At 53.1% G+C, this 26500-nt stretch overlaps 11 non-coding genes and 3 pseudogenes across 11 annotated transcripts; all 14 read right to left on the bottom strand.

Annotated features, from left to right (window-relative positions):
• Positions 1–543: 543 nt before the first annotated feature.
• On the bottom strand, positions 544–662 carry LOC141268313 (5S ribosomal RNA; annotated as a pseudogene).
• A 1687-nt stretch (positions 663–2349) lies between these two features.
• On the bottom strand, positions 2350–2468 carry LOC141266834 (5S ribosomal RNA). The gene has a single exon (XR_012320855.1). It is a non-coding gene; the product is annotated as a 5S ribosomal RNA (ribosomal RNA).
• A 1706-nt stretch (positions 2469–4174) lies between these two features.
• LOC141266419 (5S ribosomal RNA) lies at positions 4175–4293 on the bottom strand. The gene has a single exon (XR_012320457.1). It is a non-coding gene; the product is annotated as a 5S ribosomal RNA (ribosomal RNA).
• Positions 4294–5999: 1706 nt separating this feature from the next.
• On the bottom strand, positions 6000–6118 carry LOC141266418 (5S ribosomal RNA). The gene has a single exon (XR_012320456.1). It is a non-coding gene; the product is annotated as a 5S ribosomal RNA (ribosomal RNA).
• Positions 6119–7801: 1683 nt separating this feature from the next.
• Positions 7802–7920, bottom strand: LOC141267196 (5S ribosomal RNA). Its single transcript, XR_012321209.1, has one exon. It is a non-coding gene; the product is annotated as a 5S ribosomal RNA (ribosomal RNA).
• Positions 7921–9611: 1691 nt separating this feature from the next.
• Positions 9612–9720, bottom strand: LOC141268839 (5S ribosomal RNA; annotated as a pseudogene).
• A 1685-nt stretch (positions 9721–11405) lies between these two features.
• On the bottom strand, positions 11406–11524 carry LOC141267529 (5S ribosomal RNA; annotated as a pseudogene).
• A 3842-nt stretch (positions 11525–15366) lies between these two features.
• Positions 15367–15485, bottom strand: LOC141270379 (5S ribosomal RNA). Its single transcript, XR_012321617.1, has one exon. It is a non-coding gene; the product is annotated as a 5S ribosomal RNA (ribosomal RNA).
• A 1706-nt stretch (positions 15486–17191) lies between these two features.
• LOC141270369 (5S ribosomal RNA) lies at positions 17192–17310 on the bottom strand. The gene has a single exon (XR_012321607.1). It is a non-coding gene; the product is annotated as a 5S ribosomal RNA (ribosomal RNA).
• Positions 17311–19016: 1706 nt separating this feature from the next.
• Positions 19017–19135, bottom strand: LOC141266373 (5S ribosomal RNA). Its single transcript, XR_012320412.1, has one exon. It is a non-coding gene; the product is annotated as a 5S ribosomal RNA (ribosomal RNA).
• A 1706-nt stretch (positions 19136–20841) lies between these two features.
• Positions 20842–20960, bottom strand: LOC141270377 (5S ribosomal RNA). Its single transcript, XR_012321615.1, has one exon. It is a non-coding gene; the product is annotated as a 5S ribosomal RNA (ribosomal RNA).
• A 1706-nt stretch (positions 20961–22666) lies between these two features.
• On the bottom strand, positions 22667–22785 carry LOC141267287 (5S ribosomal RNA). Its single transcript, XR_012321289.1, has one exon. It is a non-coding gene; the product is annotated as a 5S ribosomal RNA (ribosomal RNA).
• A 1685-nt stretch (positions 22786–24470) lies between these two features.
• On the bottom strand, positions 24471–24589 carry LOC141267580 (5S ribosomal RNA). The gene has a single exon (XR_012321318.1). It is a non-coding gene; the product is annotated as a 5S ribosomal RNA (ribosomal RNA).
• A 1697-nt stretch (positions 24590–26286) lies between these two features.
• LOC141266259 (5S ribosomal RNA) lies at positions 26287–26405 on the bottom strand. Its single transcript, XR_012320310.1, has one exon. It is a non-coding gene; the product is annotated as a 5S ribosomal RNA (ribosomal RNA).
• Positions 26406–26500: the final 95 nt, after the last annotated feature.

The raw sequence follows: 26500 nt of genomic DNA, 5'->3' as shown, positions 1-26500 counted from the left end.
TTGTTTGTTGAGCAATGAAACACCTGCCGCATCAGATGTGTTTAAAAATGGCTCGGCGCAGGGTCTCCTGCAGGCTAAACCATTCATCGCGGGGATGTGACAGAAAGAGCAAGCTGGACCCACAACTTGGGGTGGAGCGAAACGCCCAGGAGTGAATGAAGGAAGAGGGTGAGATGGTTGCGAGTGAATTTGAGCTGCTCTTCGGGGGGGGGGTCGTGTGGCCTGCAAAGGTGTTTTGCTTGGGTTGTGCTGTAAACTGGCCTCCAGGTTACCGGTGGTTGCCTCCAGGTCAGCGGTGGTTGCCTCCAGTCATGCGGGAGTCGCTGGTCATGGTGAAAAGAAGCCTAGTATTAAAAGTAAATAAGCAACAATGCTGGAGGTCCACGGTGATGAGAAGGATGCTGGTATTTTGCAAGGATTAAATAGCGCAAGAGAGAAAGCAAATGAAAAGAAGAAAGGAGCATGTGTGCGCTTGTGAAAAAAGGAATGGAAAAAAGGCATAGAGGAGAGTGACCCCTGCTGGTGGAAGTAAGAAAAAGCAAAAGCCTACAGCACTTGGTATTCCCAGGCAGTCTCCCATCCAAGTACTAACCAGACCCAACCCTGCTTAGATTCTGAGATCAGACAAGATCAGGTGTGTTCAGGGTGGTGTGGCCGTAAGGCAAAGACAGGCCTCTCACTTGCTTCTTTTCTACTTTGACGTCCGGTTGCCGGCTGCCCTTTCCAGTGCTTAGTAAGTCAAGGTGCTTTTGTGCTTTCCTTTCTCTTCACTTTTTTGCTGGCTCCTTAAAAAGGTCTTGTAGACAGAACGCCCCGCTCACAGCCGCTGAGCTCACTGATCGGCTGCCGCGCTGTCGACGGAACGTCAGCGTCGCGGCCAATGCCACAGGCCGGGAGCAGCGGCGAGACTCACCGGTAGACCTGGGTAGGGTGAGTAGAGCGCGGTTAGTTGCTTTCTAATAGCCTGCAGCCGGGGATTAACTTTTAATGAAAGGGAGCAACCCTTTTGACTGTCTGCAGCGCGCCGTACCTAGGAAGCGCACACTCACACACAGCGAGCATGCACAAGTTGCTCGCACAAGACCACATTCCCTATTTGCACCTGCAGCTTTTCCGCCACCATGCGTCAGACTCTCCTGCCTGTCTTATTATTATTTCAGGGCCTTAGCAGGAACCACCCCCTCAATTCCCTCCCGCTCCTTCCTAGCACTGAGTTTAGCTCCTGGGCAGCTGTCTGATTGGGTTAGTTACACAAGCTTCTTTGAAGAAGAAGACGTTACTTCTGCTGGCCCTCGTTAGGCGGTCGCCCTCTAAAACCATCCCCTGGGCAGCTGCTGAAAGTCTGGCCCCTTCACAGCGCGAGATGCTTTTAACGCCATCATTTGCATACGGCCGGCTGCGGGGTCAATAAGCACTCCTAGCCGTGGCAAGGAGCTCGGCGTGAGGCCTGGTAGAGGCGGCGGGGTTGCGTCCTTATCTTAGAGGTCTTGGGGGGCTTGGGAGGCTTGGGACTTCCAGCCTCTACTTTACGTAAGGTCGGTGTCCAGCAAGGCGCCACTCCATGCTAGCCGAGCTGGGCAAGATGGCAAAACGTCATCAAAATTGTCTACAATACCTGGTGTTCTCAGGAGGTGTCCCAACCAAGTATTTCCGAACCCATCTCTGCTTTGCTTCCGAGATCGGACGTATCCAAGGTGGTATGGCCAGTAGACGCTGCTTGGCCCATCGCCCGGCCAGCCTTCCTCAGGCTCGCGTGGGGACGAGAACTCTGGCCGTTCTGGGGCGGTCTCCGAAGGACCGATGCATAGGCTGTGCCGTCCCTATAGGTGTTGTTTGTTGAGCAATGAAACACCTGCCGCATCAGATGTGTTTAAAAATGGCTCGGCGCAGGGTCTCCTGCAGGCTAAACCGTTCATCGCGGGGATGTGACAGAAAGAGCAAGCTGGACCCGCAACTTGGGGTGGAGCGAAACGCCCAGGAGTGAATGAAGGAAGAGGGTGAGATGGTTGCGAATGAATTTGAGCTGCTCTTCGGGAGGGGTCGTGTGGCCTGCAAAGGTGTTTTGCTTGGGTTGTGCTGTAAACTGGCCTCCAGGTTACCGGTGGTTGCCTCCAGTCATGCGGGAGTCGCTGGTCCTGGTGAAAAGAAGCCTAGTATTAAAAGTAAATAAGCAACAATGCTGGAGGTCCACGGTGATGAGAAGGATGCTGGTATTTTGCAAGGATTAAATAGCGCAAGAGAGAAAGCAAATGAAAAGAAGAAAGGAGCATGTGTGCGCTTGTGAAAAAAGGAATGGAAAAAAGGCATAGAGGAGAGTGACCCCTGCTGGTGGAAGTAAGAAAAAGCAAAAGCCTACAGCACCTGGTATTCCAAGGCAGTCTCCCATCCAAGTACTAACCAGGCCCAACCCTGCTTAGATTCCAAGATCAGACGAGATCGGGTGTGTTCAGGGTGGTGTAGCCGTAGGCAGAGACAGGCCTCTCACTTGCTGCTTTTCTACTTTGACGTCCGGCTGCCGGCTGCCCTTTCCAGTGCTTAGTGAGACAAGGTGCTTTTGTGCTTTCCTTTCTCTTCACTTTTTTGCTGGCTCCTTAAAAAGGTCTTGTAGACAGAACGCCCCGCTCAGAGCCGCTGAGCTCACTGATCGGCTGCCGCGCTGTCGACGGAACGTCAGCGTCGCAGCCAATGCCACAGGCCGGGAGCAGCGGCGAGACTCACCGGTAGACCTGGGTAGGGTGAGTAGAGCGCGGTTAGTTGCTTTCTAATAGCCTGCAGCCGGGGATTAACTTTTAATGAAAGGGAGCAACCCTTTTGACTGTCTGCAGCGCGCCGTACCTAGGAAGCGCACACTCACACACAGCGAGCATGCACAAGTTGCTCGCACGAGACCACATTCCCTATTTGCACCTGCAGCTTTTCCGCCACCATGCGTCAGACTCTCCTGCCTGTCTTATTATTATTTCAGGGCCTTAGCAGGAACCACCCCCTCAATTCCCTCCCGCTCCTTCCTAGCACTGAGGTTAGCTCCTGGGCAGCTGTCTGATTGGGTTAGTTACACAAGCTTCTTTGAAGAAGAAGACGTTACTTCTGCTGGCCCTCGTTAGGCGGTCGCCCTCCAAAACCATCCCCTGAGCAGCTGCTGAAAGCCTGGCCCCTTCACAGCGCGAGATGCTTTTAACGCCATCATTTGCATACGGCCGGCTGCGGGGTCAATAAGCACTCCTAGCCATGGCAAGGAGCTCGGTGTGAGGCCTGGTAGAGGCGGCGGGGTTGCGTCCTTATCTTAGAGGTCTTGGGGGGCTTGGGAGGCTTGGGACTTCCAGCCTCTACTTTACGTAAGGTCGGTGTCCAGCAAGGCGCCACTCCATGCTAGCCGAGCTGGGCAAGATGGCAAAACGTCATCAAAATTGTCTACAATACCTGGTGTTCTCAGGAGGTGTCCCAACCAAGTATTTCCGAACCCATCTCTGCTTTGCTTCCGAGATCGGACGTATCCAAGGTGGTATGGCCAGTAGACGCTGCTTGGCCCATCGCCCGGCCAGCCTTCCTCAGGCTCGCGTGGGGACGAGAACTCGGCCGTTCTGGGGCGGTCTCCGAAGGACCGATGCATAGGCTGTGCCGTCCCTATAGGTGTTGTTTGTTGAGCAATGAAACACCTGCCGCATCAGATGTGTTTAAAAATGGCTCGGCGCAGGGTCTCCTGCAGGCTAAACCGTTCATCGCGGGGATGTGACAGAAAGAGCAAGCTGGACCCGCAACTTGGGGTGGAGCGAAACGCCCGGGAGTGAATGAAGGAAGAGGGTGAGATGGTTGCGAGTGAATTTGAGCTGCTCTTCGGGGGGGGTCGTGTGGCCTGCAAAGGTGTTTTGCTTGGGTTGTGCTGTAAACTGGCCTCCAGGTTACCGGTGGTTGCCTCCAGGTTACCGGTGGTTGCCTCCAGTCAGCCGGGAGTCGCTGGTCCTGGCGAAAAGAAGCGTAGTATTAAAAGTAAATAAGCAACAATGCTGGAGGCCCACGGTGATGAGAAGGATGCTGGTATTTTGCAAGGATTAAATAGCGCAAGAGAGAAAGCAAATGAAAAGAAGAAAGGAGCATGTGTGCGCTTGTGAAAAAAGGAATGGAAAAAAGGCATAGAGGAGAGTGACCCCTGCTGGTGGAAGTAAGAAAAAGCAAAAGCCTACAGCACCTAGTATTCCCAGGCGGTCTCCCATCCAAGTACTAACCAGGCCTGACCCTGCTTAGCTTCCGAGATCAGACGAGATCAGGCGTGTTCAGGGTGGTGTGGCCGTAGGCAGAGACAGGCCTCTCACTTGCTGCTTTTCTACTTTGACGTCCAGTTGCCGGCTGCCCTTTCCAGTGCTTAGTAAGACAAGGTGCTTTTGTGCTTTCCTTTCTCTTCACTTTTTTGCTGGCTCCTTAAAAAGGTCTTGTAGACAGAACGCCCCGCTCAGAGCCGCTGAGCTCACTGATCGGCTGCCGCGCTGTCGACGGAACGTCAGCGTCGCGGCCAATGCCACAGGCCGGGAGCAGCGGCGAGACTCACCGGTAGACCTGGGTAGGGTGAGTAGAGCGCGGTTAGTTGCTTTCTAATAGCCTGCAGCCGGGGATTAACTTTTAATGAAAGGGAGCAACCCTTTTGACTGTCTGCAGCGCGCCGTACCTAGGATGCGCACACTCAGACACAGCGAGCATGCACAAGTTGCTCGCACGAGACCACATTCCCTATTTGCACCTGCAGCTTTTCCGCCACCATGCGTCAGACTCTCCTGCCTGTCTTATTATTATTTCAGGGCCTTAGCAGGAACCACCCCCTCAATTCCCTCCCGCTCCTTCCTAGCACTGAGGTTAGCTCCTGGGCAGCTGTCTGATTGGGTTAGTTACACAAGCTTCTTTGAAGAAGAAGACGTTACTTCTGCTGGCCCTCGTTAGGCGGTCGCCCTCCAAAACCATCCCCTGAGCAGCTGCTGAAAGCCTGGCCCCTTCACAGCGCGAGATGCTTTTAACGCCATCATTTGCATACGGCCGGCTGCGGGGTCAATAAGCACTCCTAGCCATGGCAAGGAGCTCGGTGTGAGGCCTGGTAGAGGCGGCGGGGTTGCGTCCTTATCTTAGAGGTCTTGGGGGGCTTGGGAGGCTTGGGACTTCCAGCCTCTACTTTACGTAAGGTCGGTGTCCAGCAAGGCGCCACTCCATGCTAGCCGAGCTGGGCAAGATGGCAAAACGTCATCAAAATTGTCTACAATACCTGGTGTTCTCAGGAGGTGTCCCAACCAAGTATTTCCGAACCCATCTCTGCTTTGCTTCCGAGATCGGACGTATCCAAGGTGGTATGGCCAGTAGACGCTGCTTGGCCCATCGCCCGGCCAGCCTTCCTCAGGCTCGCGTGGGGACGAGAACTCGGCCGTTCTGGGGCGGTCTCCGAAGGACCGATGCATAGGCTGTGCCGTCCCTATAGGTGTTGTTTGTTGAGCAATGAAACACCTGCCGCATCAGATGTGTTTAAAAATGGCTCGGCGCAGGGTCTCCTGCAGGCTAAACCGTTCATCGCGGGGATGTGACAGAAAGAGCAAGCTGGACCCGCAACTTGGGGTGGAGCGAAACGCCCGGGAGTGAATGAAGGAAGAGGGTGAGATGGTTGCGAGTGAATTTGAGCTGCTCTTCGGGGGGGGTCGTGTGGCCTGCAAAGGTGTTTTGCTTGGGTTGTGCTGTAAACTGGCCTCCAGGTTACCGGTGGTTGCCTCCAGGTTACCGGTGGTTGCCTCCAGTCAGCCGGGAGTCGCTGGTCCTGGCGAAAAGAAGCCTAGTATTAAAAGTAAATAAGCAACAATGCTGGAGGCCCACGGTGATGAGAAGGATGCTGGTATTTTGCAAGGATTAAATAGCGCAAGAGAGAAAGCAAATGAAAAGAAGAAAGGAGCATGTGTGCGCTTGTGAAAAAAGGAATGGAAAAAAGGCATAGAGGAGAGTGACCCCTGCTGGTGGAAGTAAGAAAAAGCAAAAGCCTACAGCACCTAGTATTCCCAGGCGGTCTCCCATCCAAGTACTAACCAGGCCTGACCCTGCTTAGCTTCCGAGATCAGACGAGATCAGGCGTGTTCAGGGTGGTGTGGCCGTAGGCAGAGACAGGCCTCTCACTTGCTGCTTTTCTACTTTGACGTCCAGTTGCCGGCTGCCCTTTCCAGTGCTTAGTAAGACAAGGTGCTTTTGTGCTTTCCTTTCTCTTCACTTTTTTGCTGGCTCCTTAAAAAGGTCTTGTAGACAGAACGCCCCGCTCAGAGCCGCTGAGCTCACTGATCGGCTGCCGCGCTGTCGACGGAACGTCAGCGTCGCGGCCAATGCCACAGGCCGGGAGCAGCGGCGAGACTCACCGGTAGACCTGGGTAGGGTGAGTAGAGCGCGGTTAGTTGCTTTCTAATAGCCTGCAGCCGGGGATTAACTTTTAATGAAAGGGAGCAACCCTTTTGACTGTCTGCAGCGCGCCGTACCTAGGATGCGCACACTCAGACACAGCGAGCATGCACAAGTTGCTCGCACGAGACCACATTCCCTATTTGCACCTGCAGCTTTTCCGCCACCATGCGTCAGACTCTCCTGCCTGTCTTATTATTATTTCAGGGCCTTAGCAGGAACCACCCCCTCAATTCCCTCCCGCTCCTTCCTAGCACTGAGGTTAGCTCCTGGGCAGCTGTCTGATTGGGTTAGTTACACAAGCTTCTTTGAAGAAGAAGACGTTACTTCTGCTGGCCCTCGTTAGGCGGTCGCCCTCTAAAACCATCCCCTGGGCAGCTGCTGAATGCCTGGCCCCTTCACAGCGCGAGATGCTTTTAACGCCATCATTTGCATACGGCCGGCTGCGGGGTCAATAAGCACTCCTAGCCGTGGGAAGGAGCTCGGTGTGAGGCCTGGTAGAGGCGGCGGGGTTGCGTCCTTATCTTAGAGGTCTTGGGGGGCTTGGGAGGCTTGGGACTTCCAGCCTCTACTTTACGTAAGGTCGGTGTCCAGCAAGGCGCCACTCCATGCTAGCCGAGCTGGGCAAGATGGCAAAACGTCATCAAAATTGTCTACAATACCTGGTGTTCTCAGGAGGTGTCCCAACCAAGTATTTCCGAACCCATCTCTGCTTTGCTTCCGAGATCAGACATATCCAAGGTGGTATGGTCAGTAGACGCTGCTTGGCCCATCGCCCGGCCAGCCTTCCTCAGGCTCGCGTGGGGGCGGTCTCCGAAGGACCGATGCATAGGCTGTGCCGTCCCTATAGGTGTTGTTTGTTGAGCAATGAAACACCTGCCGCATCAGATGTGTTTAAAAATGGCTCGGCGCAGGGTCTCCTGCAGGCTAAACCGTTCATCGCGGGGATGTGACAGAAAGAGCAAGCTGGACCCGCAACTAGGGGTGGGGCGAAACGCCCAGGAGTGAATGAAGGAAGAGGGTGAGATGGTTGCGAGTGAATTTGAGCTGATCTTCGGGGGGGTCGTGTGGCCTCCAAAGGTGTTTTGCTTGGGTTGTGCTGTAAACTGGCCTCCAGGTTACCGGTGGTTGCCTCCAGGTCAGCGGTGGATGCCTCCAATCAGCCGGGAGTCGCTGGTCCTGGTGAAAAGAAGCCTAGTATTAAAAGTAAATAAGCAACAATGCTGGAGGCCCACGGTGATGAGAAGGATGCTGGTATTTTGCAAGGATTAAATAGCGAAAGAGAGAAAGCAAATGAAAAGAAGAAAGGAGCATGTGTGCGCTTGTGAAAAAAGGAATGGAAAAAAGGCATAGAGGAGAGTGACCCCTGCTTGTGGAAGTAAGAAAAAGCAGAAGCCTACAGCACCTGGAATTCCCAGGCGGTCTCCCATCCAAGTACTAACCAGGCCTGCCCCTGCTTAGCTTCCAAGATCAGAAGAGATCAGGCGTGTTCAGGGTGGTGTGGCCATAGGCAGAGACGAGCCTCTCACTTGCTGCTTTTCTACTTTGACGTCCGGTTGCCGGCTGCCCTTTCCAGTGCTTAGTAAGACAAGGTGCTTTTGTGCTTTCCTTTCTCTTCACTTTTTTGCTGGCTCCTTAAAAAGGTCTTGTAGACAGAACGCCCCGCTCAGAGCCGCTGAGCTCACTGATCAGCTGCCGCGCTGTCGACGGAACGTAAGCGTCGCGGCCAATGCCACAGGCCGGGAGCAGCGGCGAGACTCACCGGTAGACCTGGGTAGGGTGAGTAGAGCGCGGTTAGTTGCTTTCTAGATTAACTTTTAATGAAAGGGAGCAACCCTTTTGACTGTCTGCAGCGCGCCGTACCTAGGAAGCGCACACTCACACACAGCGAGCATGCACAAGTTGCTCGCACGAGATCACATTCCCTATTTGCACCTGCAGCTTTTCCGCCACCATGCGTCAGACTCTCCTGCCTGTCTTATTATTATTTCAGGGCCTTAGCAGGAACCACCCCCTCAATTCCCTCCCGCTCCTTCCTAGCACTGAGGTTAGCTCCTGGGCAGCTGTCTGATTGGGTTAGTTACACAAGCTTCTTTGAAGAAGAAGACGTTACTTCTGCTGGCCCTCGTTAGGCGGTCGCCCTCTAAAACCATCCCCTGGGCAGCTGCTGAAAGCCTGGCCCCTTCACAGCGCGAGATGCTTTTAACGCCATCATTTGCATACGGCCGGCTGCGGGGTCAATAAGCACTCCTAGCCGTGGCAAGGAGCTCGGTGTGAGGCCTGGTAGAGGCGGCGGGGTTGCGTCCTTATCTTAGAGGTCTTGGGGGGCTTGGGAGGCTTGGGACTTCCAGCCTCTACTTTACGTAAGGTCGGTGTCCAGCAAGGCGCCACTCCATGCTAGCCGAACTGGGCAAGATGGCAAAACGTCATCAAAATTGTCTACAATACCTGGTGTTCTCAGGAGGTGTCCCAACCAAGTATTTCCGAACCCATCTCTGCTTTGCTTCCGAGATCGGACGTATCCAAGGTGGTATGGCCAGTAGATGCTGCTTGGCCCATCGCCCGGCCAGCCTTCCTCAGGCTCGCGTGGGGACGAGAAATCTGGCCGTTCTAGGGCGGTCTCCGAAGGACCGATGCATAGGCTGTGCCGTCCCTATAGGTGTTGTTTGTTGAGCAATGAAACACCTGCCGCATCAGATGTGTTTAAAAATGGCTCGGCGCAGGGTCTCCTGCAGGCTAAACCGTTCATCGCGGGGATGTGACAGAAAGAGCAAGCTGGACCCGCAACTAGGGGTGGAGCGAAACGCCCAGGAGTGAATGAAGGAAGAGGGTGAGATGGTTGCGAGTGAATTTGAGCTGCTCTTCGGGGGGGGTCGTGTGGCCTGCAAAGGTGTTTTGCTTGGGTTGTGCTGTAAACTGGCCTCCAGGTTACCGGTGGTTGCCTCCAGGTCAGCGGTGGTTGCCTCCAGTCAGCCGGGAGTCGCTGGTCCTGGTGAAAAGAAGCCTAGTATTAAAAGTAAATAAGCAACAATGCTGGAGGTCCACGGTGATGAGAAGCATGCTGGTATTTTGCAAGGATTAAATAGCGCAAGAGAGAAAGCAAATGAAAAGAAGAAAGGAGCATGTGTGCGCTTGTGAAAAAAGGAATGGAAAAAAGGCATCGAGGAGAGTGACCCCTGCTGGTGGAAGTAAGAAAAAGCAAAAGCCTACAGCACCTGGTATTCCCAGGCGGTCTCCCATCCAAGTACTAACCAGGCCTGACCCTGCTTAGCTTCCGAGATCGGGCGTGTTCAGGGTGGTGTGGACGTAAGCAGAGACAGGCCTCTCACTTGCTGCTTTTCTACTTTGACGTCCGGTTGCCGGCTGCCCTTTCCAGTGCTTAGTAAGACAAGGTGCTTTTGTGCTTTCCTTACTCTTCACTTTTTTGCTGGCTCCTTAAAAAGCTCTTGTAGACAGAACGCCCCGCTCAAAGCCGCTGAGCTCACTGATCGGCTGCCGCGCTGTCGACGGAACGTCAGCGTCGCGGCCAATGCCACAGGCCGGGAGCAGCGGCGAGACTCACCGGTAGACCTGGGTAGGGTGAGTAGAGCGCGGTTAGTTGCTTTCTAATAGCCTGCAGCCGGGGATTAACTTTTAATGAAAGGGAGCAACCCTTTTGACTGTCTGCAGCGCGCCGTACCTAGGAAGCGCACACTCACACACAGCGAGCATGCACAAGTTGCTCGCACGAGACCACATTCCCTATTTGCACCTGCAGCTTTTCCGCCACCATGCGTCAGACTCTCCTGCCTGTCTTATTATTATTTCAGGGCCTTAGCAGGAACCACCCCCTCAATTCCCTCCCGCTCCTTCCTAGCACTGAGGTTAGCTCCTGGGCAGCTGTCTGATTGGGTTAGTTACACAAGCTTCTTTGAAGAAGAAGACGTTACTTCTGCTGGCCCTCGTTAGGCGGTCGCCCTCTAAAACCATCCCCTGGGCAGCTGCTGAAAGCCTGGCCCCTTCACAGCGCGAGATGCTTTTAACGCCATCATTTGCATACGGCCGGCTGCGGGGTCAATAAGCACTCCTAGCCGTGGCAAGGAGCTCGGTGTGAGGCCAGGTAGAGGCGGCGGGGTTGCGTCCTTATCTTAGAGGTCTTGGGGGGCTTGGGAGGCTTGGGACTTCCAGCCTCTACTTTACGTAAGGTCGGTGTCCAGCAAGGCGCCACTCCATGCTAGCCGAGCTGGGCAAGATGGCAAAACGTCATCAAAATTGTCTACAATACCTGGTGTTCTCAGGAGGTGTCCCAACCAAGTATTTCCGAACCCATCTCTGCTTTGCTTCCGAGATCGGACGTATCCAAGGTGGTATGGCCAGTAGACGCTGCTTGGCCCATCGCCCGGCCAGCCTTCCTCAGGCTCGCGTGGGGACGAGAACTCTGGCCGTTCTGGGGCGGTCTCCGAAGGACCGATGCATAGGCTGTGCCGTCCCTATAGGTGTTGTTTGTTGAGCAATGAAACACCTGCCGCATCAGATGTGTTTAAAAATGGCTCGGCGCAGGGTCTCCTGCAGGCTAAACCGTTCATCGCGGGGATGTGACAGAAAGAGCAAGCTGGACCCGCAACTTGGGGTGGAGCGAAACGCCCAGGAGTGAATGAAGGAAGAGGGTGAGATGGTTGCGAGTGAATTTGAGCTGCTCTTCGGGGGGGTCGTGTGGCCTGCAAAGGTGTTTTGCTTGGGTTGTGCTGTAAACTGGCCTCCAGGTCAGCGGTGGTTGCCTCCAGTCATGCGGGAGTCGCTGGTCCTGGTGAAAAGAAGCCTAGTATTAAAAGTAAATAAGCAACAATGCTGGAGGCCCACGGTGATGAGAAGGATGCTGGTATTTTGCAAGGATTAAATAGCGCAAGAGAGAAAGCAAATGAAAAGAAGAAAGGAGCATGTGTGCGCTTGTGAAAAAAGGAATGGAAAAAAGGCATAGAGGAGAGTGACCCCTGCTTGTGGAAGTAAGAAAAAGCAAAAGCCTACAGCACCTGGTATTCCCAGGCGGTCTCCCATCCAAGTACTAACCAGGCCCAACCCTGCTTAGCTTCCAAAATCAGACAAGATCAGGCGTGTTCAGGGTGGTGCAGCCATAGGCAGAGACAGGTCTCTCGCTTGCTGCTTTTCCACTTTGACGTCCGGTTGCCGGCTGCCCTTTCCAGTGCTTAGTAAGACAAGGTGCTTTTGTGCTTTCCTTTCTCTTCACTTTTTTGCTGGCTCCTTAAAAAGGTCTTGTAGACAGAACGCCCCGCTCAGAGCCGCTGAGCTCACTGATCGGCTGCCGCGCTGTCGACGGAACGTCAGCGTCGCGGCCAATGCCACAGGCCGGGAGCAGCGGCGAGACTCACCGGTAGACCTGGGTAGGGTGAGTAGAGCGCGGTTAGTTGCTTTCTAATAGCCTGCAGCCGGGGATTAACTTTTAATGAAAGGGAGCAACCCTTTTGACTGTCTGCAGCGCGCCGTACCTAGGAAGCGCACACTCACACACAGCGAGCATGCACAAGTTGCTCGCACGAGACCACATTCCCTATTTGCACCTGCAGCTTTTCCGCCACCATGCGTCAGACTCTCCTGCCTCTCTTATTATTATTTCAGGGCCTTAGCAGGAACCACCCCCTCAATTCCCTCCCGCTCCTTCCTAGCACTGAGGTTAGCTCCTGGGCAGCTGTCTGATTGGGTTAGTTACACAAGCTTCTTTGAAGAAGAAGACGTTACTTCTGCTGGCCCTCGTTAGGCGGTCGCCCTCTAAAACCATACCCTGGGCAGCTGCTGAAAGCCTGGCCCCTTCACAGCGCGAGATGCTTTTAACGCCATCATTTGCATACGGCCGGCTGCGGGATCAATAAGCACTCCTAGCCGTGGCAAGGAGCTCGGTGTGAGGCCTGGTAGAGGCGGCGGGGTTGCGTCCTTATCATAGAATCATAGAATCATAGAATGGTAGAGTTGGAAGGGACCTCCTGGGTCATCTGGTCCAACCCCCTGCTCAAAGCAGGTTTCACTAGATCATCTCAGACAGATGTCTGTCCAGCCTCTGTTTGAAGACGTCCATTGAAGGGGAACTCACCACCTCTCGTGGCAGCCTGTTCCACTCATTAATCACCCTAACTGTCAAAAAGTTTTTTCTAATATCTAATCTGTGTCTCCTCCCATTTAGTTTCATCCCATTGCTTCTAGTCTTTCGTTGTGCAAATGAGAATAAAGATGATCCTTCTACAATGTGACAGCCCTTGACATATTTGTAGACAGCTATTAAGTCTCCTCTCAGTCTTCTTTTTTGCAAGCTAAACATTCCCAAATCCTGCAACCGTTCCTCATAGGACATGGTTTGCAGACCAGTCACCATTCTGGTCGCTCTTCTCTGAACTTGCTCCAGTTTGTCTATGTCTTTTTTAAAATGTGGTGCCCAAAACTGTACACAGTATTCCAGATGAGGTCTGACCAAAGAGGAGTAAAGACCGATAATGACTTCACGTGATCTAGACTGTATGCTTCTGTTAATACATCCCAGAATTGTATTTGCCTTTTTTTGCTGCTGCATCACACTGTTGACTCATGTTCAGTCTATGATCTATTAGTATACCTAAGTCTTTTTCACATGTACTGTTGCTTAGCTCTATTCCTCCCATTCTGTATATGCTTTTTTCATTTTTATTGCCCAGATGTAGTACTTTGCATTTTTCCCTGTTAAAAACCATTCTGTTGGTTGCTGCCCACTGCTCCAGTTTATTTAGGTCTTTTTGAATCCTCTCTCTCTCTTCTCTAGTATTAGCTATCCCTCCTAGCTTTGTGTCATCAGCAAATTTAATCAGTTTACCCTCAATTCCTTCATCTAAATCATTGATAAAGATGTTGAACAATACAGGTCCCAGGACGGAGCCCTGTGGTACCCCACTTGAGACATTCATCCAGCTGGATGTGAAGCCATTTACAACCACCCTTTGAGTCCGATCACTAAGCCAGTTATGAATCCACCTAACAGTTGCCTGGTCCATTGCATACTTGGTCATTTTTTCAATAAGGATGGTGTGAGATACTTTGTCAAATGCTTTGCTGAAGTCAAGATATACTATATCTACAGCATTTCCCTGATCCACCCAGTCAGTGATTCTGTCATAGAAGGAAATTAAGTTAGTCTGACATGACTTGTTAGTTACAAACCCATGCTGACTCTGGTTAATCACTTCATTCTTATCCATGTACTTACATACATGTTGTTTAATAATTTGTTCAAAGATCTTTCCTGGTATAGAAGTCAGACTCACCGGCCTATAGTTCCCTGGGTCCACCTTCTTCCCCTTTTTGAAGATAGGAACAACATTTGCTCTTCTCCAGTCTTCTGGGACTTCTCCTGTTCTCCAAGAATTTTCAAAGATTATGGAGAGTGGTTCTAAAATTTCTTCTACGATCTCCTTCAGTACTCTGGGGTGTAATTCATCTGGACCTGGAGACTTGAACTCATTTATGTTAGCTAAATATTCCCTCACAAGCTTTCTGTTTACAGATAACTTGGATTCCTCTATTCCTTTAAAAGGACAGTGAAGATCAGTTGATGTTACATTTTCTTTCTGAGGGAAAACAGATGCAAAATAGGAATTAAAAAGTTCGGCCTTCTCAACATCCTCTCTTACCATTTCTCCATTTTCATCCTGTAAAAATCCTATAGCATCTTTGACTTTTCTTTTACTTTTGACATACCCCCAAAATCCTTTTTTATTGCTTTTGACATCTCTTGCAAGCCTTAATTCATTGTCAGCTTTAGCTAACCTGATACGTGCCCTGCAGGATCTGCAGACTGCATTATAATCTTCTTTAGATATGCCTCCCTCTTTCCATTTAATAAACATTTCTTTCTTTCTTTTTAGCATGTGTTTAAGTTCTGTGTTCATCCATCCTGGTTTCCTTAAATGCTTCCCATTCTTCCTACTTTTCGGGATTGTTAACGATTGTGCTTTGAGAATCTCATTTTTAAAAATTTCCCATCCTTCCTGGACATTTTTGTCCTTAAGGACATCCAGCCATTGGATCCCTCCTATTCTCTTTCTGAGTCTCTTAGAGGTCTTGGGGGGCTTGGGAGGCTTGGGACTTCCAGCCTCTACTTTACGTAAGGTCGGTGTCCAGCAAGGCGCCACTCAATGCTAGCCGAGCTGGGCAAGATGGCAAAACGTCATCAAAATTGTCTACAATACCTGGTGTTCTCAGGAGGTGTCCCAACCAAGTATTTCCGAACCCATCTCTGCTTTGCTTCCGAGATCGGACGTATCCAAGGTGGTATGGCCAGTAGACGCTGCTTGGCCCATCGCCCGGCCAGCCTTCCTCAGGCTCGCGTGGGGACGAGAACTCTGGCCGTTCTGGGGCGGTCTCCGAAGGACCGATGCATAGGCTGTGCCGTCCCTATAGGTGTTGTTTGTTGAGCAATGAAACACCTGCCGCATCAGATGTGTTTAAAAATGGCTCGGTGCAGGGTCTCCTGCAGGCTAAACCATTCATCGCGGGGATGTGACAGAAAGAGCAAGCTGGACCCGCAACTTGGGGTGGAGCGAAACGCCCAGGAGTGAATGAAGGAAGAGGGTGAGATGGTTGCGAGTGAATTTGAGCTGCTCTTCGGGGGGGTCGTGTGGCCTGCAAAGGTGTTTTGCTTGGGTTGTGCTGTAAACTGGCCTCCAGGTTACCGGTGGTTGCCTCCAGGTCAGCGGTGGTTGCCTCCAGTCATGCGGGAGTCGCTGGTCCTGGTGAAAAGAAGCCTAGTATTAAAAGTAAATAAGCAACAATGCTGGAGGCCCACGGTGATGAGAAGGATGCTGGTATTTTGCAAGGATTAAATAGCGAAAGAGAGAAAGCAAATGAAAAGAAGAAAGGAGCATGTGTGCGCTTGTGAAAAAAGGAATGGAAAAAAGGCATAGAGGAGAGTGACCCCTGCTGGTGGAAGTAAGAAAAAGCAAAAGCCTACAGCACCTGGTATTCCCAGGTGGTCTCCCATCAAAGTACTAACCAGGCCTGACCCTGCTTAGCTTCCGAGATCAGACGAGATCGGGCGTGTTCAGAGTGGTGTGGCCGTAGGCAGAGACAGGCCTCTCACTTGCTGCTTTTCCACTTTGACGTCCGGTTGCCGGCTGCCCTTTCCAGTGCTTAGTAAGACAAGGTGCTTTTGTGCTTTCCTTTCTCTTCACTTTTTTGCTGGCTCCTTAAAAAGGTCTTGTAGACAGAACGCCCCGCTCAGAGCCGCTGAGCTTACTGATCGGCTGCCGCGCTGTCGACGGAACGTCAGCGTCGCGGCCAATGCCACAGGCCGGGAGCAGCGGCGAGACTCACCGGTAGACCTGGGTAGGGTGAGTAGAGCACGGTTAGTTGCTTTCTAATAGCCTGCAGCCAGGGATTAACTTTTAATGAAAGGGAGCAACCCTTTTGACTGTCTGCAGCGCGCCGTACCTAGGAAGCGCACACTCACACACAGCGAGCATGCACAAGTTGCTCGCACGAGACCACATTCCCTATTTGCACCTGCAGCTTTTCCGCCACCATGCGTCAGACTCTCCTGCCTGTCTTATTATTATTTCAGGGCCTTAGCAGGAACCACCCCCTCAATTCCCTCCCGCTCCTTCCTAGCACTGAGGTTAGCTCCTGGGCAGCTGTCTGATTGGGTTAGTTACACAAGCTTCTTTGAAGAAGAAGACGTTACTTCTGCTGGCCCTCGTTAGGCGGTCGCCCTCTAAAACCATCCCCTGGGCAGCTGCTGAAAGCCTGGCCCCTTCACAGCGCGAGATGCTTTTAACGCCATCATTTGCATACGGCCGGCTGCGGGGTCAATAAGCACTCCTAGCCGTGGCAAGGAGCTCGGTGTGAGGCCTGGTAGAGGCGGCGGGGTTGCGTCCTTATCTTAGAGGTCTTGGGGGGCTTGGGAGGCTTGGGACTTCCAGCCTCTACTTTACGTAAGGTCGGTGTCCAGCAAGGCACCACTCCATGCTAGCCGAGCTGGGCAAGATGGCAAAACGTCATCAAAATTGTCTACAATACCTGGTGTTCTCAGGAGGTGTCCCAACCAAGTATTTCCGAACCCATCTCTGCTTTGCTTCCGAGATCGGACGTATCCAAGGTGGTATGGCCAGTAGACGCTGCTTGGCCCATCGCCCGGCCAGCCTTCCTCAGGCTCGCGTGGGGACGAGAACTCTGGCCGTTCTGGGGCGGTCTCCGAAGGACCGATGCATAGGCTGTGCCGTCCCTATAGGTGTTGTTTGTTGAGCAATGAAACACCTGCCGCATCAGATGTGTTTAAAAATGGCTCGGCGCAGGGTCTCCTGCAGGCTAAACCGTTCATCGCGGGGATGTGACAGAAAGAGCAAGCTGGACCCGCAACTTGGGGTGGAGCGAAACGCCCAGGAGTGAATGAAGGAAGAGGGTGAGATGGTTGCGAGTGAATTTGAGCTGCTCTTCGGGGGGGTTGTGTGGCCTGCAAAGGTGTTTTGCTTGGGTTGTGCTGTAAACTGGCCTCCAGGTTACCGGTGGTTGCCTCCAGGTCAGCGGTGGTTGCCTCCAGTCATGCGGGAGTCGCTGGTCCTGGTGAAAAGAAGCCTAGTATTAAAAGTAAATAAGCAACAATGCTGGAGGCCCACGGTGATGAGAAGGATGCTGGTATTTTGCAAGGATTAAATAGCGCAAGAGAGAAAGCAAATGAAAAGAAGAAAGGAGCATGTGTGCGCTTGTGAAAAAAGGAATGGAAAAAAGGCATAGAGGAGAGTGACCCCTGCTGGTGGAAGTAAGAAAAAGCAAAAGCCTACAGCACCTGGTATTCCCAGGTGGTCTCCCATCCAAGTACTAACCAGGCCTGACCCTGCTTAGCTTCCGAGATCAGACGAGATCAGGCGTGTTCAGGGTGGTGTGGCCGTAGGCAGAGACAGGCCTCTCACTTGCTGCTTTTCCACTTTGACGTCCGGTTGCCGGCTGCCCTTTCCAGTGCTTAGTAAGACAAGGTGCTTTTGTGCTTTCTTTTCTCTTCACTTTTTTGCTGGCTCCTTAAAAAGGTCTTGTAGACAGAACGCCCCGCTCAGAGCCGCTGAGCTCACTGATCGGCTGCCGCGCTGTCGACGGAACGTCAGCGTCGCGGCCAATGCCACAGGCCGGGAGCAGCGGCGAGACTCACCGGTAGACCTGGGTAGGGTGAGTAGAGCGCGGTTAGTTGCTTTCTAATAGCCTGCAGCCGGGGATTAACTTTTAATGAAAGGGAGCAACCCTTTTGACTGTCTGCAGCGCGCCGTACCTAGGAAGCGCACACTCACACACAGCGAGCATGCACAAGTTGCTCGCACGAGACCACATTCCCTATTTGCACCTGCAGCTTTTCCGCCACCATGCGTCAGACTCTCCTGCCTGTCTTATTATTATTTCAGGGCCTTAGCAGGAACCACCCCCTCAATTCCCTCCCGCTCCTTCCTAGCACTGAGGTTAGCTCCTGGGCAGCTGTCTGATTGGGTTAGTTACACAAGCTTCTTTGAAGAAGAAGACGTTACTTCTGCTGGCCCTCGTTAGGCGGTCGCCCTCTAAAACCATCCCCTGGGCAGCTGCTGAAAGCCTGGCCCCTTCACAGCGCGAGATGCTTTTAACGCCATCATTTGCATACGGCCGGCTGCGGGGTCAATAAGCACTCCTAGCCGTGGCAAGGAGCTCGGTGTGAGGCCTGGTAGAGGCGGCGGGGTTGCGTCCTTATCTTAGAGGTCTTGGGGGGCTTGGGAGGCTTGGGACTTCCAGCCTCTACTTTACGTAAGGTCGGTGTCCAGCAAGGCGCCACTCCATGCTAGCCGAGCTGGGCAAGATGGCAAAACGTCATCATAATTGTCTACAATACCTGGTGTTCTCAGGAGGTGTCCCAACCGAGTATTTCCGAACCCATCTCTGCTTTGCTTCCGAGATCGGACGTATCCAAGGTGGTATAGCCAGTAGACGCTGCTTGGCCCATCGCCCGGCCAGCCTTCCTCAGGCTCGCGTGGGGACGAGAACTCTGGCCGTTCTGGGGCGGTCTCCGAAGGACCGATGCATAGGCTGTGCCGTCCCTATAGGTGTTGTTTGTTGAGCAATGAAACACCTGCCGCATCAGATGTGTTTAAAAATGGCTCGGCGCAGGGTCTCCTGCAGGCTAAACCGTTCATCGCGGGGATGTGACAGAAAGAGCAAGCTGGACCCGCAACTTGGGGTGGAGCGAAACGCCCAGGAGTGAATGAAGGAAGAGGGTGAGATGGTTGCGAGTGAATTTGAGCTGCTCTTCGGGGGGGTTGTGTGGCCTGCAAAGGTGTTTTGCTTGGGTTGTGCTGTAAACTGGCCTCCAGGTTACCGGTGGTTGCCTCCAGGTCAGCGGTGGTTGCCTCCAGTCATGCGGGAGTCGCTGGTCCTGGTGAAAAGAAGCCTAGTATTAAAAGTAAATAAGCAACAATGCTGGAGGTCCACGGTGATGAGAAGGATGCTGGTATTTTGCAAGGATTAAATAGCGCAAGAGAGAAAGCAAATGAAAAGAAGAAAGGAGCATGTGTGCGCTTGTGAAAAAAGGAATGGAAAAAAGGCATAGAGGAGAGTGACCCCTGCTGGTGGAAGTAAGAAAAAGCAAAAGCCTACAGCACCTGGTATTCCCAGGCGGTCTCCCATCCAAGTACTAACCAGGCCTGACCCTGCTTAGCTTCCAAGATCAGACGAGATCGGGCGTGTTCAGGGTGGTGTAGCCGTAGGCAGAGACAGGCCTCTCACTTGCTGCTTTTCCACTTTGACGTCCGGTTGCCGGCTGCCCTTTCCAGTGCTTAGTAAGACAAGGTGCTTTTATGCTTTCCTTTCTCTTCACTTTTTTGCTGGCTCCTTAAAAAGGTCTTGTAGACAGAACGCCCCGCTCAGAGCCGCTGAGCTCACTGATCGGCTGCCGCGCTGTCGACGGAACGTCAGCGTCGCGGCCAATGCCACAGGCCGGGAGCAGCGGCAAGACTCACCGGTAGACCTGGGTAGGGTGAGTAGAGCGCGGTTAGTTGCTTTCTAATAGCCTGCAGCCGGGGATTAACTTTTAATGAAAGGGAGCAACCCTTTTGACTGTCTGCAGCGCGCCGTACCTAGGAAGCGCACACTCACACACAGCGAGCATGCACAAGTTGCTCGCACGAGACCACATTCCCTATTTGCACCTGCAGCTTTTCCGCCACCATGCGTCAGACTCTCCTGCCTCTCTTATTATTATTTCAGGGCCTTAGCAGGAACCACCCCCTCAATTCCCTCCCGCTCCTTCCTAGCACTGAGGTTAGCTCCTGGGCAGCTGTCTGATTGGGTTAGTTACACAAGCTTCTTTGAAGAAGAAGACGTTACTTCTGCTGGCCCTCGTTAGGCGGTCGCCCTCTAAAACCATCCCCTGGGCAGCTGCTGAAAGCCTGGCCCCTTCACAGCGCGAGATGCTTTTAACGCCATCATTTGCATACGGCCGGCTGCGGGATCAATAAGCACTCCTAGCCGTGGCAAGGAGCTCGGTGTGAGGCCTGGTAGAGGCGGCGGGGTTGCGTCCTTATCTTAGAGGTCTTGGGGGGCTTGGGAGGCTTGGGACTTCCAGCCTCTACTTTACGTAAGGTCGGTGTCCAGCAAGGCGCCACTCAATGCTAGCCGAGCTGGGCAAGATGGCAAAACGTCATCAAAATTGTCTACAATACCTGGTGTTCTCAGGAGGTGTCCCAACCAAGTATTTCCGAACCCATCTCTGCTTTGCTTCCAAGATCGGACGTATCCAAGGTGGTATGGCCAGTAGACGCTGCTTGGCCCATCGCCCGGCCAGCCTTCCTCAGGCTCGCGTGGGGACGAGAACTCTGGCCGTTCTGGGGCGGTCTCCAAAGGACCGATGCATAGGCTGTGCCGTCCCTATAGGTGTTGTTTGTTGAGCAATGAAACACCTGCCGCATCAGATGTGTTTAAAAATGGCTCGGCGCAGGGTCTCCTGCAGGCTAAACCGTTCATCGCGGGGATGTGACAGAAAGAGCAAGCTGGACCCGCAACTTGGGGTGGAGCGAAACGCCCAGGAGTGAATGAAGGAAGAGGGTGAGATGGTTGCGAGTGAATTTGAGCTGCTCTTCGGGGGGGTTGTGTGGCCTGCAAAGGTGTTTTGCTTGGGTTGTGCTGTAAACTGGCCTCCAGGTTACCGGTGGTTGCCTCCAGGTCAGCGGTGGTTGCCTCCAGTCATGCGGGAGTCGCTGGTCCTGGTGAAAAGAAGCCTAGTATTAAAAGTAAATAAGCAACAATGCTGGAGGCCCACGGTGATGAGAAGGATGCTGGTATTTTGCAAGGATTAAATAGCGCAAGAGAGAAAGCAAATGAAAAGAAGAAAGGAGCATGTGTGCGCTTGTGAAAAAAGGAATGGAAAAAAGGCATAGAGGAGAGTGACCCCTGCTGGTGGAAGTAAGAAAAAGCAAAAGCCTACGGCACCTGGTATTCCCAGGCGGTCTCCCATCCAAGTACTAACCAGGCCCGACCCTGCTTAGCTTCCAAGATCAGACAAGATCGGGCGTGTTCAGGGTGGTGTGGCCGTAGGCAGAGACAGGCCTCTCACTTGCTGCTTTTCCACTTTGACGTCCGGTTGCCGGCTGCCCTTTCCAGTGCTTAGTAAGACAAGGTGCTTTCATGCTTTCCTTTCTCTTCACTTTTTTGCTGGCTCCTTAAAAAGGTCTTGTAGACAGAACGCCCCGCTCAGAGCCGCTGAGCTCACTGATCGGCTGCCGCGCTGTCGACGGAACGTCAGCGTCGCGGCCAATGCCACAGGCCGGGAGCAGCGGCGAGACTCACCGGTAGACCTGGGTAGGGTGAGTAGAGCGCGGTTAGTTGCTTTCTAATAGCCTGCAGCCGGGGATTAACTTTTAATGAAAGGGAGCAACCCTTTTGACTGTCTGCAGCGCGCCGTACCTAGGAAGCGCACACTCACACACAGCGAGCATGCACAAGTTGCTCGCACGAGACCACATTCCCTATTTGCACCTGCAGCTTTTCCGCCACCATGCGTCAGACTCTCCTGCCTCTCTTATTATTATTTCAGGGCCTTAGCAGGAACCACCCCCTCAATTCCCTCCCGCTCCTTCCTAGCACTGAGGTTAGCTCCTGGGCAGCTGTCTGATTGGGTTAGTTACACAAGCTTCTTTGAAGAAGAAGACGTTACTTCTGCTGGCCCTCGTTAGGCGGTCGCCCTCTAAAACCATCCCCTGGGCAGCTGCTGAAAGCCTGGCCCCTTCACAGCGCGAGATGCTTTTAACGCCATCATTTGCATACGGCCGGCTGCGGGGTCAATAAGCACTCCTAGCCGTGGCAAGGAGCTCGGTGTGAGGCCTGGTAGAGGCGGCGGGGTTGCGTCCTTATCTTAGAGGTCTTGGGGGGCTTGGGAGGCTTGGGACTTCCAGCCTCTACTTTACGTAAGGTCGGTGTCCAGCAAGGCGCCACTCAATGTTAGCCGAGCTGGGCAAGATGGCAAAACGTCATCAAAATTGTCTACAATACCTGGTGTTCTCAGGAGGTGTCCCAACCAAGTATTTCCGAACCCATCTCTGCTTTGCTTCCGAGATCGGACGTATCCAAGGTGGTATGGCCAGTAGACGCTGCTTGGCCCATCGCCCGGCCAGCCTTCCTCAGGCTCGCGTGGGGACGAGAACTCTGGCCGTTCTGGGGCGGTCTCCGAAGGACCGATGCATAGGCTGTGCCGTCCCTATAGGTGTTGTTTGTTGAGCAATGAAACACCTGCCGCATCAGATGTGTTTAAAAATGGCTCGGCGCAGGGTCTCCTGCAGGCTAAACCGTTCATCGCGGGGATGTGACAGAAAGAGCAAGCTGGACCCGCAACTTGGGGTGGAGCGAAACGCCCAGGAGTGAATGAAGGAAGAGGGTGAGATGGTTGCGAGTGAATTTGAGCTGCTCTTCGGGGGGGTCGTGTGGCCTGCAAAGGTGTTTTGCTTGGGTTGTGCTGTAAACTGGCTTCCAGGTTACCGGTGGTTGCCTCCAGGTCAGCGGTGGTTGCCTCCAGTCATGCGGGAGTCGCTGGTCCTGGTGAAAAGAAGCCTAGTATTAAAAGTAAATAAGCAACAATGCTGGAGGCCCACGGTGATGAGAAGGATGCTGGTATTTTGCAAGGATTAAATAGCGCAAGAGAGAAAGCAAATGAAAAGAAGAAAGGAGCATGTGTGCGCTTGTGAAAAAAGGAATGGAAAAAAGGCATAGAGGAGAGTGACCCCTGCTGGTGGAAGTAAGAAAAAGCAAAAGCCTACAGCACCTGGTATTCCCAGGCGGTCTCCCATCCAAGTACTAACCAGGCCCGACCCTGCTTAGCTTCCAAGATCAGACGAGATTGGGCGTGTTCAGGGTGGTGTGGCCGTAGGCAGAGACAGGCCTCTCACTTGCTACTTTTCCACTTTGACGTCCGGTTGCCGGCTGCCCTTTCCAGTGCTTAGTAAGACAAGGTGCTTTTGTGCTTTCTTTTCTCTTCACTTTTTTGCTGGCTCCTTAAAAAGGTCTTGTAGACAGAACGCCCCGCTCAGAGCCGCTGAGCTCACTGATTGGCTGCCGCGCTGTCCACGGAACGTCAGCGTCGCGGCCAATGCCACAGGCCGGGAGCAGCGGCGAGACTCACCGGTAGACCTGGGTAGGGTGAGTAGAGCGCGGTTAGTTGCTTTCTAATAGCCTGCAGCCGGGGATTAACTTTTAATGAAAGGGAGCAACACTTTTGACTGTCTGCAGCGCGCCGTACCTAGGAAGCGCACACTCACACACAGCGAGCATGCACAAGTTGCTCGCACGAGACCACATTCCCTATTTGCACCTGCAGCTTTTCCGCCACCATGCGTCAGACTCTCCTGCCTGTCTTATTATTATTTCAGGGCCTTAGCAGGAACCACCCCCTCAATTCCCTCCCGCTCCTTCCTAGCACTGAGGTTAGCTCCTGGGCAGCTGTCTGATTGGGTTAGTTACACAAGATTCTTTGAAGAAGAAGACGTTACTTCTGCTGGCCCTCGTTAGGCGGTCGCCCTCTAAAACCATCCCCTGGGCAGCTGCTGAAAGCCTGGCCCCTTCACAGCGCGAGATGCTTTTAACGCCATCATTTGCATACGGCCGGCTGCGGGGTCAATAAGCACTCCTAGCCGTGGCAAGGAGCTCGGTGTGAGGCCTGGTAGAGGCGGCGGGGTTGCGTCCTTATCTTAGAGGTCTTGGGGGGCTTGGGATGCTTGGGACTTCCAGCCTCTACTTTACGTAAGGTCGGTGTCCAGCAAGGCGCCACTCAATGCTAGCCGAGCTGGGCAAGATGGCAAAACGTCATCAAAATTGTCTACAATACCTGGTGTTCTCAGGAGGTGTCCCAACCAAGTATTTCCGAACCCATCTCTGCTTTGCTTCCGAGATCGGACGTATCCAAGGTGGTATGGCCAGTAGACGCTGCTTGGCCCATCGCCCGGCCAGCCTTCCTCAGGCTCGCGTGGGGATGAGAGCTCTGGCCGTTCTGGGGCGGTCTCCGAAGGACCGATGCATAGGCTGTGCCGTCCCTATAGGTGTTGTTTGTTGAGCAATGAAACACCTGCCGCATCAGATGTGTTTAAAAATGGCTCGGCGCAGGGTATCCTGCAGGCTAAACCGTTCATCGCGGGGATGTGACAGAAAGAGCAAGCTGGACCCGCAACTTGGGGTGGAGCGAAACGCCCAGGAGTGAATGAAGGAAGAGGGTGAGATGGTTGCGAGTGAATTTGAGCTGCTCTTCGGGGGGGTCGTGTGGCCTGCAAAGGTGTTTTGCTTGGGTTGTGCTGTAAACTGGCCTCCAGGTTACCGGTGGTTGCCTCCAGTCATGCGGGAGTCGCTGGTCCTGGTGAAAAGAAGCCTAGTATTAAAAGTAAATAAGCAACAATGCTGGAGGCCCACGGTGATGAGAAGGATGCTGGTATTTTGCAAGGATTAAATAGCGCAAGAGAGAAAGCAAATGAAAAGAAGAAAGGAGCATGTGTGCGCTTGTGAAAAAAGGAATGGAAAAAAGGCATAGAGGAGAGTGACCCCTGCTGGTGCAAGTAAGAAAAGGCAAAAGCCTACAGCACCTGGTATTCCCAGGCGGTCTCCCATCCAAGTACTAACCAGGCCCGACCCTGCTTAGCTTCCGAGATCAGACGAGATCAGGCGTGTTCAGGGTGGTGTGGCCGTAGGCAGAGACAGGCCTCTCACTTGCTGCTTTTCCACTTTGACGTCCGGTTGCCGGCTGCCCTTTCCAGTGCTTAGTAAGACAAGGTGCTTTTGTGCTTTCTTTTCTCTTCACTTTTTTGCTGGCTCCTTAAAAAGGTCTTGTAGACAGAACGCCCCGCTCAGAGCCGCTGAGCTCACTGATCGGCTGCCGCGCTGTCGACGGAACGTCAGCGTCGCGGCCAATGCCACAGGCCGGGAGCAGCGGCGAGACTCACCGGTAGACCTGGGTAGGGTGAGTAGAGCGCGGTTAGTTGCTTTCTAATAGCCTGCAGCCGGGGATTAACTTTTAATGAAAGGGAGCAACCCTTTTGACTGTCTGCAGCACGCCGTACCTAGGAAGCGCACACTCACACACAACGAGCATGCACAAGTTGCTCGCACGAGACCACATTCCCTATTTGCACCTGCAGCTTTTCCGCCACCATGCGTCAGACTCTCCTGCCTGTCTTATTATTATTTCAGGGCCTTAGCAGGAACCACCCCCTCAATTCCCTCCCGCTCCTTCCTAGCACTGAGGTTAGCTCCTGGGCAGCTGTCTGATTGGGTTAGTTACACAAGCTTCTTTGAAGAAGAAGACGTTACTTCTGCTGGCCCTCGTTAGGCGGTCGCCCTCTAAAACCATCCCCTGGGCAGCTGCTGAAAGCCTGGCCCCTTCACAGCGCGAGATGCTTTTAACGCCATCATTTGCATACGGCCGGCTGCGGGGTCAATAAGCACTCCTAGCCGTGGCAAGGAGCTCGGTGTGAGGCCTGGTAGAGGCGGCGGGGTTGCGTCCTTATCTTAGAGGTCTTGGGATGCTTGGGACTTCCAGCGTCTACTTTACGTAAGGTCGGTGTCCAGCAAGGCGCCACTCAATGCTAGCCGAGCTGGGCAAGATGGCAAAACGTCATCAAAATTGTCTACAATACCTGGTGTTCTCAGGAGGTGTCCCAACCAAGTATTTCCGAACCCATCTCTGCTTTGCTTCCGAGATCGGACGTATCCAAGGTGGTATGGCCAGTAGACGCTGCTTGGCCCATCGCCCGGCCAGCCTTCCTCAGGCTCGCGTGGGGACGAGAACTCTGGCCGTTCTGGGGCGGTCTCCGAAGGACCGATGCATAGGCTGTGCCGTCCCTATAGGTGTTGTTTGTTGAGCAATGAAACACCTGCCGCATCAGATGTGTTTAAAAATGGCTCGGCGCAGGGTCTCCTGCAGGCTAAACCGTTCATCGCGGGGATGTGACAGAAAGAGCAAGCTGGACCCGCAACTTGGGGTGGAGCGAAACGCCCAGGAGTGAATGAAGGAAGAGGGTGAGATGGTTGCGAGTGAATTTGAGCTGCTCTTCGGGGGGGTCGTGTGGCCTGCAAAGGTGTTTTGCTTGGGTTGTGCTGTAAACTGGCCTCCAGGTTACCGGTGGTTGCCTCCAGGTCAGCGGTGGTTGCCTCCAGTCATGCGGGAGTCACTGGTCCTGGTGAAAAGAAGCCTAGTATTAAAAGTAAATAAGCAACAATGCTGGAGGTCCACGGTGATGAGAAGGATGCTGGTATTTTGCAAGGTTTAAATAGCGCAAGAGAGAAAGCAAATGAAAAGAAGAAAGGAGCATGTGTGCGCTTGTGAAAAAAGGAATGGAAAAAAGGCATAGAGGAGAGTGACCCCTGCTGGTGGAAGTAAGAAAAAGCAAAAGCCTACAGCACCTGGTATTCCCAGGCGGTCTCCCATCCAAGTACTAACCAGGCCCAACCCTGCTTAGCTTCCAAGATTAGACAAGATTGGGTGTGTTCAGGGTGGTGTGGCCGTAGGCAGAGACAAGCCTCTCACTTGCTGCTTTTCCACTTTGACGTCCGGTTGCCGGCTGCCCTTTCCAGTGCTTAGTATGACAAGGTGCTTTTGTGCTTT

The sequence above is a fragment of the Phyllobates terribilis genome, unplaced genomic scaffold (assembly GCF_046119375.1).
Source record: "Phyllobates terribilis strain yellow unplaced genomic scaffold, ASM4611937v1 Scaffold_4__5_contigs__length_816908805, whole genome shotgun sequence".
Taxonomy (NCBI): Eukaryota; Metazoa; Chordata; class Amphibia; order Anura; family Dendrobatidae; genus Phyllobates; species Phyllobates terribilis.
This window is presented reverse-complemented; position numbering and strand designations above follow the sequence as displayed.